This window comes from Erpetoichthys calabaricus, chromosome 3, assembly GCF_900747795.2.
Source record: "Erpetoichthys calabaricus chromosome 3, fErpCal1.3, whole genome shotgun sequence".
Taxonomy (NCBI): domain Eukaryota; kingdom Metazoa; phylum Chordata; class Cladistia; order Polypteriformes; family Polypteridae; genus Erpetoichthys; species Erpetoichthys calabaricus.
This window is the reverse complement of record NC_041396.2, coordinates 227,345,392-227,360,035: the sequence shown is the minus strand read 5'-3', so window position 1 is coordinate 227,360,035 and position 14,644 is coordinate 227,345,392. Positions and strand designations below refer to the sequence as shown.

The 14,644-nt window shown below is 39.1% G+C and overlaps 1 protein-coding gene across 1 annotated transcript in view; it reads left to right on the top strand.

Moving 5' to 3' along the window:
• Nucleotides 1-14,644, top strand: part of usta (uronyl 2-sulfotransferase a) — a 395,470-nt gene that overhangs the window by 356,971 nt on the left and 23,855 nt on the right. The gene's annotated exons all lie outside the window — the stretch shown is intronic.

Genomic DNA, 14,644 nt, shown 5'->3' with positions numbered 1-14,644 from the left:
TGAGTTTAGTGTCAGCCTAGTAGTGCTTGTGTCCTTCATTGTCAATTTAGTTATCTGATATCCCAGACCATGGGGCAGAACAGGACACAGGCCATGACAGAACTCTAGAACATCTCTTGCAGCTAAAAGAATCAATGCGGTATGATAAAGACTGTTTATTTTGTGGAAGGAAAACGTTAAAACATTGAGGAACAACCAGCTTCACATGTCTCCTTTTGGTTGTTCCAAAAACTCTGCTAGTTAAAAAGCTTTACGGAATGACAGTGGTGGCTTTGAATATGTCACAAGGTCATTTCTAAACACATATGAACTCCATATACAGTTGGTTAGCACACCCATAAATTGGTCTCTATCTTTTTTATTAGTTCTATATTTGTCTCACAGTCATACACACACATGCATGGTATGGATACCAACCTAGTTATAATAATAAGTACTTACAGAAAACACCAGATGCTTACACAGTAATGCCTTCTGCATTTTGTTTAACCATTACAGATCAGACTCTGTTTTTTCTGTTTGCTCTTTCCCTTTCCTATCCCTCCAGTAACTGTCATTTTTCTTGACTTCTCAGCTGTTATTAGTGAATCTGACACTTTTGGATTTTCTCATGCCCTCCTTAATTACGTGCTCAGTCATTAAGAATATTGATTATGTCAAAGGGTCCTCATAAAAGATGTGACAATCATGGTACCTGTTACAACTTCACCTACAATGCTCTACCACACTTAAGGTATTATTGCTGCCACCTGCAGGGAGTAAGAGACTTGATAACTCTTTCCAGTTTTTACTGAGGTTATCTCTGATCATCTGGCAGATTAATTAATCACTTAAAAGCTTCCAGAAGTGAGTGAGCTTAGAAATATTGCTTTTGGACTGGAGTCCACTCAGTTTTGCTTTCGCTGGGACACCCCAGGATACAGCAGCATGTGTGAGCTTGTTACAGAAAGGCAAATGTTGCCAACATGCCTGTGGTCAGCATGTTATGAGCTGTAAACGCAGTCGAATGGCTTGATGTTTTGTTTTTTTTTGGATGCTTTTATCAGAAAATCCTGCATGATGCTGTTTCAAACACATAAATGTCATCTACATTGTTAAGAATACAGAGAATAAAGTACATTTCATGTACTAATTATGTGGTGAATGTAACATTGTATTTATTTAAAACAAATGTTAATATTTTATAGAGTTTGGGTGTATTTGAGAAAGGCAGAAGAGTAGCTGAAAGTTATTTTCACCAGAGAGGTGTGGGAATGGTCTTTCTTTCTTTCTTTCTTTCTTTCTTTCTTTCTTTCTTTCTTTCTTTCTTTCTTTCTTTCTTTCTTTCTTTCACTCACCTGTTTCTTCATACTAACCTGTTAGGGTCAGCTGCCTAGAACTGTTTTTTATTTTCCAGCTTTAAAATGTCACAGCTTTGGACCAGCTCAAATATAAGTACAGTTCTTCTTTGTCCAAAACTTTTTAGAGTTTCAAAGCTGTTTCATTGTTAGATTGGATAATGCAGTTTGGTACACAGGTTAAGAAAGAACCCAGTATTATGAATGGCATCCCAATTGTACTTGCACATGGGTTCAGCTGCCACCATTGTGTGTTTGCATGTTTTGTTTTGTTTTTCCCAAAAGTGATAGACTATGCAGCAATATGTCATAAGCCGTGTAGCACCTTTTGGTGGTGTCTGCTTATCCTGTCCATGTGTGACTGGCCTGGTGATGTGTGAGTGAGTGTTTTACGCTGTCTAAACACTTGTGGGACTTGTGTTGCGCTAGTGTGATTTCATCATTGCATGATTTTGGACAGTCTTTCTGCCCCTGAATGGGAATAAGTGAGTCTTATAGCTTAAACAGAAGGATGGTATGAAAAATATAAACCTCCCATGATGGCTTTCCACAGTTGTTTATGTTAGGAGAGCACACAGTACTTAACAGCTTCTTAGGAAGCAGGGAAATGTACCATGATGAACGACACCTTACATTAAAACAGGGAAGTTACAAATAAGCCAACTGGAGATGATGCCATTTTAAACACTCCTTTCCTATGAAGTGCTGAAGTACAATGTAAACCTGAGGAATGTATCAGAGTAATCAAATCTAGACATGATTAATAATTTCTGAAGCTGTCAGGCCTTAAAACTACACTTCAGAAATGTTGGGCTTTCAAAATAATTTTGTATTTTTCTCTGAAAGGTCCATTAAACTAAACCAGAAGCTCCTCTTTAATCCTTTGTTTGTAATGGGTTACATGTGCAAATGTTGGGATGTGGCCTTAATCTTTTCTTCTTTTTTTTTTTGCTTTTGTTGGTGTGATGTGTTTACATTGGCATGAATTTGTAGCAATGAAAAGTTTTCTGTCAAAATTGTCTAAAAATTGTTCAGTTTTTCTGTTCCTCTATCTGCCTGCCACAGTTATAGTTACATTGTGACTTGTAAAATAAAACCCTCAACTGCAGTGTCCCTTCACAGAGCCAAATGGAAACTCTTTTCATACCTTTATTTAGGTGCCATTGTGTCTGTTGCTTTGCACTTCAAATAAGGAGCCAATGTATAAGATGGAACCTTTTGGGCTATGGTGCAAACACCAAATGTAAGTAATACCAGCAGGGCTTTTTGCTGGTAAGACAACTTTCCAAAGGAAGGCATTTTAGTGACCTCACAGCAGTGTGGCTGTACTGTATTGCTAATGTGAAACTCTGCAGACTGATTAGTTAGGCCCTGGAACTGCCTAGAAAAGTGTACTGTCAGTTTTAATTCATTCATTAGGTTGCCTGTTTTTTTGTCTTTTTAACTATATGCATGTCATAATCCTATATTGAATGTCCTCTACCTGTTTTCAGGAGTAATATTTCACAGAAAAACAATGTACTAAATATATGTACACAAATTAGGACATTGTGTTAATAGGCAATAAGCAGAATTACTAAAGATATAAAGAAGTTAAGAGTTAGCATTGTGTTGCAGTGGCCAGTGCTGATGAATAAATGTTGCATGTTCTCTCCATGTCTCCATCAAGTGTCAGCACTGACCCCACATGAGGGACTGTACATAAACACATGACTGTCATGTTCCTATGCCCCATTCAGAATTGTTTTCCCTGCATTACTTTTCAATTCTGAACTTTATTAAACAGGTTACTGTGGATAATGGATAAGAAAACTAAGATTGGCTAGCAGAGACAAGCTGACTTGATTACATTTTCTGTCCATTTGCCCAGGATTATTCCTAACATTCTGCCTTTACTTTAACTGTATGTATTTTCATTTACATATGTTGAACTGTGACTCTTATCTGGTCCTTAATATTTCTTTAATTCCTGTTCAAGATGGTAAGAGTCAAAGGGTAGACTTTGAAAAAGAGTACAAAACTTGACTCCTATGAAAGCTGATCAAACTATCCATCAAACCCCAGCAAGACCTTTGGGATACCAGTCAGACATAACAGTGGAGTATAAATTAAAAGAAAGTAGTTTGAACAATTGCAACATGGTGACACAGTGCATGGATTTAGTATCTGCCTTACAACACTTTGGCTCACTTTTGATTGCCTTCTGTGAGTAGTGCCTCGTGATCTTTCTGGAGAGAGCAAGTGGAAGCCTGGTTGTCAATGCCCTGTAATCATCTGACTTCTTATTTTAGGATAGTCCTTGCCTAGTGGCCTTTTGTGCGAAGAAGTTTAAAGCAGCTGTTGACAGATTCATATGTGAGATTTGCTAAGGTATTATCTGTTAAAGCCATGTATTTCCCCTTGACATGGATTGTGCTTGAATTTTGTGGCAAAGGAGCATTCTGATGTGCTCCAACCCATTTCATATCACGTCAATTACTCCATTAATGTGTATGGTTTAATGGGATTTCTGTATTAGTGCTACATTAGCTGAAAGCCTGGGATGTAAACACACATTACAAAAATATAATTCAATGTGAAATCCAGCTAAAGAAATGCTGAAATGAATGTTTGAGAATTTTGAGTTCTTCTGTATGCATTTTTATCATTTTACTAGTGGCAATTATTTGCAAGGGGTGTACCTTGTTTAGCTCAATTGTACAATTTCAAAAAGGTGTCATACATTACTGTATGATATCTTTTGTACCCATTCATTTAATCTGATATTATGTTTTGCCCTTATAAATACTCATCGTCATGCTGAAGGCCACTTTTTACATCTGTTGCATTCATTGGCTCAGCTCCAACTTGGAGTTCCCTGACAAAAGCACTTACATTGTGTCACGATGTGCACTTTGTTTTGTGTGTGTTTTTTCAGCCTTTTCCCTGGACACTAAAAATAATGGAGATATTGTTACTTCAGAGAGTGTAGTAACACAGTCTGTTCCAACTGTGCTTTAAGACAGATACAAGGTTTTTAAGTAATCAACAGAAGTTGGGACACTTGTGCAAATTGTTTGCTTCAACTTGCAAAGCTTAATTTACTTTAACTTCTGCAGAACAACTGTAGGTTGTAACCTATTATTTGTTCCTTGAAGAAGGACCATTTGTAATATTCTGATTTTTTTTTTTTAGTTTTTGCTAACCTAAACTTTAAATTTAAACCTCTGGCAGTTTGCTGCTTACCTTTTTGGTCTTTTAGGTCATTCATTGCATTTCAACTGATTAAATTTGAAGAAAAACTGGAAAAACTGAGGTGTAAAACTCTTAATCGGCAGTATGTCTCTATGTGTGTGTGTGTGTGTTTGTGTATAAAAAAAGATATTTTTATACATACAGTGCATCCGGAAAGTATTCACAGCGCATATCACTTTTTCGAAACCACCAAGACTCTTCCTAGAGCTGGCCGGCCATCTAAACTGAGCGATTGGGGGAGAAGGGCCTTAGTCAGGGAGGTGACCAAGAACCCGATGGTCACACTGTCAGAGCTCCAGAGGTCCTCTGTGGAGAGAGGAGAACCTTCCAGAAGGACAACCATCTCTGCAGCAATCCACCAATCAGGCCTGTATGGTAGAGTGGCCAGACGGAAGCCACTCCTTAGTAAAAGGCACATGACAGCCCGCCTGGAGTTTGCCAAAAGGCACCTGAAGGACTCTCAGACCATAAGAAAGAAAATTCTCTGGTCTGATGAGACAAAGATTGAGCTCTTTGGTGTGAATGCCAGGTGTCACGTTTGGAGGAAACCAGGCACCGCTCATCACCAGGCCAATACAATCCCTACAGTGAAGCATGGTGGTGGCAGCATCATGCTGTGGGGATGTTTTTCAGCGGCAGGGACTGGGAGACTAGTCAGGATAAAGGGAAAGATGACTGCAGCAATGTACAGAGACATCCTGGATGAAAACCTGCTCCACAGCGCTCTTGACCTCAGACTGGGGCGACGGTTTATCTTTCAGCAGGACAACGACCCTAAGCACACAGCCAAGATATCAAAGGAGTGGCTTCAGGACAACTCTGTGAATGTCCTTGAGTGGCCCAGCCAGAGCCCAGACTTGAATCTGATTGAACATCTCTGGAGAGATCTTAAAATGGCTGTGCACCGACGCTTCCCATCCAACCTGATGGAGCTTGAGAGGTGCTGCAAAGAGGAATGGGGGAAACTGGCCAAGGATAGGTGTGCCAAGCTTGTGGCATCATATTCAACAAGACTTGAGGCTGTAATTGCTGCCAAAGGTGCATCGACAAAGTATTGAGCAAAAGCTGTGAATACTTATGTACATGTGATTTCTCAGTTTTTTTATTTTTAATAAATTTGCAAAAACCTCAAGTAAACTTTTTTCACGTTGTTATTATGGGGTGTTGTGTGTAGAATTCTGAGGAAAAAAATGAATTTAATCCATTTTGGAATAAGGCTGTAACATAACAAAATGTGGAAAAAGTGATGCGCTGTGAATACTTTCCGGATGCACTGTATCTATCCATCTATATATTGTGACAGACAGCCTTGGCCATTACCCAGCCAGGACACCGACTGGATGAAAGGACCAGGGGAGAGAGCACCTGTGAGGCACTACCTCTCCTGGGATACTAGGGGGCAGCCCTCCTGGGTGGCTATGGCACCACAGGTTCCCGCAGGGCATGCTGGGAGCTGGAGTTTGGTGCAGCCCTGTTGGGTTCCGTGTGGGCCTGCAGAGTGGGAGCTGCAGAGCCCTATGCTCAACTTCCACCACACCTGGGAATGTGTTGTGTGGCAAGCTTGTGATACCCAAGGGCGTGTACAGCCACCCTAACCCGACACAGACAGGCAGACACATGTTTGCCACACAACACATGCTTTTATTTACAGGTGAGAGCGCTTTCTCTACTCCCCAGAGCACAATACTTAGCCACACTAATCTTTGCTAGTCCTTCTGCTTCCACTCCTCTTTAGCGAGCTTCATGCACCTCCTCCCAACTCTGGCTTCTCGAATGGAGTGAGGCAGCTCCTTTTATTCAGCACCTGGGAGTGCTCCAGGTGGCTCATCATGATTAGCTAGAACCCAACAGGGCAGCACCAAACTCCAGGTCCCAGAAGGACTGCCCCCAGCGTCCCAGGGAAGGTAGTGCCGAGGCCGCCTGTAACAATATATATATATATACATGCAGATAATGTATATATGTACAGACAATATATATATATATAGGCCTACAGGGGGTGCTCCAGCTCTCCACACCCAACAAAGACAGACAGAAGTCCAGCACAACACACAGCTTTTATTTTGCTATAGAAAATGCATCCCAAATTGCTTCCCACCAACCAGCACTGTACAAAGCACAGTACAACACAGATACCACACAGCAATTCCTTTTTCTTCTTCTTTCTTTGTCTGTGTCATTGTCTCTCTCTTTCTGCCTCCAGTCCTCCTCCAGCAAGCTTCATCTTCTCCCTCCTGGAGCAGTGGAGAGGGCTTCTTTTATCCTGCACCTGGGAGCACTTCCAGTGGCCTGTTAGCGTGGTCCAGGTGCTCCTGATGGAACTCAATAGGGCTGTACTGAACTCCAACTCCCATGGAGCCCTGTGTGAATCCAAGGCACAGCTGTGACCCAGGGGGGCTGCCATCTAGTGCTCCAGGGGAGATAATGCCCTATGCATGTCCTTACTTTATGAAGGCGTCTCAGCCAGGTAAAGGCCCTGGCCATCCGCCAAAATATATAAAATGTAAAGTTGACAGACTCATTCACTCACCTATCAACAAAAATAATAAAGTACAATACAATTCAACTTACTTTTTGTATAGCATTCTCCACTGAGTGCAGGCGCAGAGCAATGTGAACAATTCTCAGTTAAAATTAAAGTAAAAATTTAATTACTAAATAGACAACTGGTATGCATATAGTAAAGATTTGTTACAACACACAGAAAACAAGATATAAACTTGTTAAATATAAATGGAAAAGATCAATATTTGCCCATTAATTAACTGGTGAACTACGTTCAGTTGACAATAGAGGAGATTCAAATTATAAAGAAAAAATAACTGACCACTTACCCACTCCCGGGTTTTCTATAGTGGAGTCTGTGCTGGCCATCCAGTCTGAGGAGAGAATCTTTCCATCTGATGATTCCAGTGCTCCTTTATCCATATGAAAGGGAGCAGCGGTACCAGGTGTCACATCAAGATACCGAGGAGAGAAACCATATAGAGGAGTGTTGGTAATGGTTTATAAACCATTCTGCACAAATTACTATCACTCAGAAATTCTGTATGCACAGCTAATCAGCAGTTCCAGTCAGAGTGTGCTAGACTAAATTAGTGAGTCTTCAGCTTGGATTTAAAAGCTGAGAATGAAGGGGCATCTCTTACATTAGCAGGAAGATCATTCAACAGCTTCAGGCCACTGTAACTAAAAGCTCAACCTCCCACTGTTATCTTATTAATTCTTGGTATCTTAAGTAGGCCAGCATCTTAAATTCTCAATGTGTTCTTTGGATTTTAATTAATAAGTTCAGATTAGTAAGTCAGGCCTTGGCCATATAAGGTTTTTATATGTATAATGATTTTTACAGCAGCGTTTTGAACTAACTGAAAGCTGCGTAAAGAATGATTTCAGCAGTCAGTGAGTAATCAATTGCAGTAGTCAATCCTAATAGAAATAAAAGCATGAATTAATTTCTCAGTATCCTACATATTTAGAAAATGTCTTAATCTTCCAACATTTTTATTATGGGGAAAAACAGGTTTTGGATAGTTTTGTAATATGTGTTTTAAATAACATGTTATTGTCAAAGATAACGTCTAAGCTGCCCACTGATTCATTAAAACTTATGGTGATTCCAGCTGGATTAAAAAGTGACAGAATGTTGTTGCAAAATTATAAACTTGACTTGTGAAAGATTTGTGTTGCACCTTTTGATTGTCTTAAAATACAGAACTGTTCTTTAGTTCTCAGTCCCATTTGTGGCCTTTGCATTGAAATCATCATTCCTTGAATTCTCTGTGATTGTACTTCGTTTTTTCATCCAGTAGATGGAACACTGAGCTCTGTTTTAGGTCTTTACCAAAGCTCTGCTTTAGTATTTCTGTGGTCTGGCAAAACAGAAAAAATAGCTGGGCCAACAAGAATATATGCCCGATATATACCTTGGCAACCACGATTAAATGTTTCAAGCTGATCTTCTTAAAAACTTATGCCCTGGATATCCTAAGTTAATTAGGGGTTATGTTTTCCATGTATAACACAGTTGTATTATTTTTCAGTAAAATTTCATTATTCAAGTATTATAGTGAACGACCCATGATCAAAATGTCTCCTTGTAAGAATCTTAACGCTGCTAGCAGCCTTTTCAGATTTCTGCTGGCAATAGCCTAAATGAAGTTGTTTGGCTTTCATCTCTATTACACAGCAAGTAAATCCAGTACACATTTTTGGTTAATGTTTTGACATGTAGAGGTTACAAAGACATGCAGGCATGTGGCAAGTATCAGATTTTGTTCATCAGGTGCAGTTTTGCCAGAAATTGGGAGGTGGGGTTCACATAAACTCACTACACTCTGAAGACAAGCAGCAAAGATGCTGTTATTTTATTATCTTCTCTAGGTACTTTGGAGAGAGTTCACATTTTTTATTAGTTCAAGTGGGTATGTTAACAGCTTTTGCTTAACAGCACTGAACTTTATGTTTTGGTGCATCAGCAAAAATGCGTAAAGTCCAGACCAGACGCAGACCACAGGCCTACTTACAGCCAAACCCTCACTTCCTGCAGTTTGGGTTAGTGCTGGAATCACACTGCCTATCCCAAAGCAGGGGGATTGCTTCAAGATGTCCCCGCCAGGCCCCTCTGCATGACTATAAAAGTCCGCCAGCTTGACAGGCAGGAATGCAGACAGTGGCGAGAAGGGAGGACTTGGGAGTCTGTGAATGAAATGACAAGAGTTTAATGCCACTTTCCATAAGCCTTAAACAATACGGGTCGCTGTCAGGTGGTCCATTTGGGATGGGATAGCACAACAAAATTGCAATAAAAATGTTATCAAAATATAACCTTCATGTTATTTGTGTGTGTGTGTGTGTGTGTGTGTGTGTGTATATATATATATATATATATATATATATATATAAATTTGTACTTTTGTATATTTATCAGTTAATGTATATATTTATATACAGTATATATTTATTTATTCAGAAATTGGTAAACCCAAGAATCCATGTCATCAGTTTGCTACGGTAGCTTAAGCTTCCCTGACAAGTATTTACTCCAGTCTGATTTTCTACATTGTTTGATATTTTTCATCATTAATGTTAAGATGATTTTATTAAAAATGTAATATTATAATAAAGGGAATTTGAGTGGACAAATTACACTATTTTTTAATTACCATATACCTTTTTTATATAATATATGAAAGATCTTGTAAAATACCCTATGAAAAATGAATTGCCCCCATGGATTATAATGTCTCATATCACTGAGACTTAACCCATACGTCCCTGCAGAAAGCATCAGCAACCTGGCATTTATTGATTTGCTCATTTCTGGTCCTTCCTCAACAATTCATCTTCTGTCTGTACTTTGAATAGACCACTCCAAAAGTCATTTTTTTCTTCAACCATTCTGATATAGACTTTATTTTTGATTAGATTTCCTTCTGCTTGAATTGAACAACAAGTACTGTGACATTCTCCCTTAGAGAAGTAGTTAACCAGGCCTTCTTTAAGCAAAGTGTTCCCAATCCATACATAACATCACCATCATAAAACACATTAAACACTGGGAAGAACACGGGATTCTTCCCAGTGAAACAATATCTGCTATAATAATATACCTGCCACTTAAACGTCCCATTGTTGGTTCATCTGTTAACAGAATATTATTGCAATGTCACAGATAATCCTTCAGGTACAAATCTGAATTGTCCCAGTGCAAGTTTGTGTGTGTGTGACAGAGAGAATACTGCCAGGATAGACCCACAACCATCTAATTGACAATGAATATTCAGAAAATGGATGAACAAGTGAAAAGAAAAAAATGTAAAATCCTACAAGCTGAGAGAACCTTTACAGATTCCAACCTTAGCTGATTTTTATTGTTATTTAAGAAATAAATGCAAAATTCAAAAAATGATGATGCCGATGTAAGGTTAAAAAATGCAGAAATTTGAATAAGACTTGATATTTAGTTCAGTCAACAGAAAAATAACTTTCTCACTCCTCCCTTCTGGCAAATGGCACAGGAGCTTTCAGGAACAGTTTGTACCCACAGGTTGTAAGGTTTCTGAATAGTCAATCATAAAAACAAATGTTGTGTGTTTGTAGATATAGATATAGATATAAAATGTACTAACAGTGTTAGTTTTGTAAGACAATGGGCATCAGCTATAGAGCTGGTTACCTGGGTGTCTCAGAAATACTATGTAACTAACTAAGTGCTTTTCTGTATACAATATTTGTAGGATATTTGTTTTGTTTTTTGTTTACAAAAGGCTAATATTATTGGCTGGTGGTGTGCTATATTGGTTAAGGCTTTGCACATTGGCCTTCAAATCCTGAGGTTGGGAGTTCAAGTCCTGGGACTGACACTGTATGACTATGACGAATTTACTTTACCAGTCTGTACTTAAGTTGGAAAAACAATATTTGCAGTGCAATATTTTCTTATTTGTAGTGGTGATGGGCAGGTTGACAGGCGAGATTAGACAGGAGTCCCCGTGGACTATGATGTTTGCTGATGACATTGCGATCTGTAGCAGGAGTAGGGAGCAGGTTGAGGAGACCCTGGAGAGGTGGAGATATGCTCTAGAGAGGAGAGGAATGAAGGTCAGTAGGAACAAGACAGAATACATGTGTGTAAATGAGAGCGAGGTCAGTGGAATGGTGAGGATGCAGGGAGTAGAGTTGGAGAAGGTGGATGTGTTTAAATACAGGGAGTGTGGAAGAAAGGGGAAGGTACTAGCAAGAGTGAAAGGGAAGATCTACAAGACAGTAGAGACAGTAGAGAGACCAGCTATGTTATTATATGGGTTGAAGACTGTAGCACTGACCAAAAAACAGGAGACAGAGCTGGGGGTAGCAGAGTTAAAGATGTTAAGGTTTGCATTGGGTGTGACGAGGATGTACAGGATTAGAAATGAGTACGATAGAGGGTCAGCTCAGGTTGGACAGTTGGGAGACAGAGAGGCAAGATTGTACTGATTTGGACATGCACAGAGGAGAGATACTGTGAATATTGGGAAAAGGATTATAAGGATAGAGTTTTCTGACAAAAGGAAAAGAGGAAGGCCTAAGAGAAGGTTTATGGATGTGGTGAGAGAGGACATGAAGGTGGTGGGTGTAACAGAGCAAGATGCAGAGGACAGAAAGATATAGAAGAAGATGATCCGCTATGGTGACCCCTAACAGGAGCAGCTGAAAAAAGAAGAAGTAGAAGCCTTCAGTTGGAAAAACAAAAGAAATATAACACATTCTGTATTAAATCTTGTAAGATTTGGATTAAGACATCAAATAATAAGTAATAATAGTAATATTACTAGGTCATTGGAGCTGCTTACTCTTAAACATGCTATACACAATTGTCCATTAACAAAACAGTCCTGCATGAGATCAATTCCTTCTTTTTTCTGCTTTTCCTAGTGATTTGGCTTTTGTTAATGGTCTTTGTAAAACATCATTTTACTGGAAAGTGTATTCTTTTGAATGGAAAGAGGTGATCAGAAGGAATATTGTGAAATTTGAGTATACTGTATATTGTAATGAACTGCTGTGGTGAGGTAAAGGAAATGAACATAGTGTAAAGAATTATTGTAGTTTTAGCCAATGACCCATGTACTATATAAATCAAAACACTGGGAAAACTGTAACGGGCTGGGAACTTTTTACATCAAGTTTTTATCTTCTATTAGGGGAGGAAGGTTACCACTTAAAAGCTCTGCTGTTTTAGGTTCAAAGCATGCCTGCTTACCAGAGAAAGTTCCACCTGACAATTCCGCTGCACACCAATCCTTCTCTTACAGTGCACTCCTCACAGCTTCACCTATTTTTCCTGATGACAGGCAGTTCATGCTGTTTCACCTGGAGGTTTCCACCCCTTGAAGCTGATACATGCCGGTATTTGTATTTCATGTCCACAAAATCATCCCTCTCAACACCCACTCCAACCCTGCAATACTGACCAGTGTCTATTAATAGCATATTATAATGCAGCAGTGCCGCTTTACCTATTATCATTATTAGATGTTTATGATTTTCATTTGTTTACACTGTTCACTCTAGTAAAGCATTTCTTCCTTGAGCTTCGCTGAACTTTCTCTTTCTATTTCATAGCGAGACCATATCTCTTGTTTCCTATTCAAGACACTGCCTCTTCTTCAGCACTATGTCCACCCTATTGGTGAGCCATTTCTTAGTAGATACCTACTGGCCTAGATGTGTCATCCTGCCAAATTACAGCTTTTTCGGTAAACAGAAAATAGTGTTTTTGTTCATATTTCTAGCAATTCTGTGCAAGTAAGAATTTCACTGTATTAAGTACACATGACAATAACATAGACTTGACTCATGTCAACTATTATTGTTTATTCAGCAGACACCTTTTTCATCTTAATATACTGGTAGACTGTAAAAAGCATAATACCAATCATAACATAAATAACATTCTGAAACCCTGCTAATCCAGTTCAGGGTTGCAGGGAGCCAGAGCCTAACTGGGCCAGAAACAGCCCAAGACAGTGCACCAGTCCATCACAGGGCCCACTCATTCAGACATACTGTACACCCATACTTGCATTCACAGAAGTGCCAATTTAGAATCACCAATTAACTTAATCTGCTGTCTTTGGGAATGCAGGTGAAATCAGATATGGCCATAGGAAAATGGAAAAACATGCAAACTCTGTGTGGTGCAGGATTAAAATCCAGGAAGTTTAGTCTGTCAAGTGACATTGCTGCCCATCATGCAACCTTATACAAATACAAAATACTATATGTGGTTCTTGATACTTTCTACTTAAGTACCTATAAGTGACTAGCAAAATGATGGAAACCTGTATCATCTTTCAGCATCTGTGTTGTTTTATTTTCTTTTGTTTCACATGCTTTGTTTTTTTAAAACAATTACAGTACTTGTGCATTCCATCCTTGTTTATGGGTATAAACAAAACACACATTTCTGCATTCCATCGCTCCTTACCCAAAATGGCCATGACCTTCAAATAAACAGCATCATGTGAACACTGGGAAGAGAGATGTGACACAATGTAAAATGAATAAGGATATGTTTATCTCTCCAGCATCAATGGATACAAGTGGCTACATAAAGTCATATTTGCCCCAAGCATTCAGTAGATGCTTCTCTATCCTTAACCTGGGGTCAACTGAATACACTGTAGTGACCATAGACATGTGCTGCTCTTGCTGGGTCCATCATCTTAGCCTTAGACACCTGGTCAGTTGTGATGAGCTGGCAGCTGTCTTAAAGGCCGGTGTGCAATTTCTTGAGGATACTTCGGAGTCACTGTACAGTCTGGAGTGAAAGAGATGACAGGCTAATGTGAACCCTCTGGTTAGACAGTCTGTGACAAATGAGTATGTTGTGGGATATGATTGTCATTGTAATACTCTTCAAACCATTATGCCCTGGAGATAAGTACATCATCGTCCTGTAAGATTTCACTACCATCAGAATTGTAAGCTTCACCAGAATAGCTTTGTATTTGTTCACATTTATTTTTCCTGACTGGAGAATCCATTGGCTGAAAAGCCTGCCAAGAAAATTCACCCACACAGAGTCATCAGACCCCTTCATTGTGGGGAATCAACTATTCAGAGTGTAGGCTTCATTTGATGTGTGGCTTAACCATTTGTTTAAAAGTATGTGCAAGGCAACTCTTCTTATCATATAAACTTAAGCCCTGTGCAGTAGACTAGATTTTATGTACTGTGCACCACCTTATCTGCATGCATACTGTACCTAGTAGTTGTAATGAGGGTCTATGTACAACAACCTTCTGCTCTAGATAGATTACATGTGATGAATTGTATCCTTTAGGTTTACATGTGTAGTCCAGAGAACTAGATGCTTCTCTGTTTTCTCTTAGTTCTCAAATCAATGTAGGATGTCTTACCACTTTAGCAACCAAATTACACCTTGTCACTCAAATGGAAAACTTCAGAGATTGTAACTTTTAACAACTGGCATTCCTCATTTTTTAATTTAATCTACCTTGAACTGAATTGAACTGCCAAATCAGTCATGCTTCAGTTAATTAATTCCATTGAGAACTGGTCTGCCA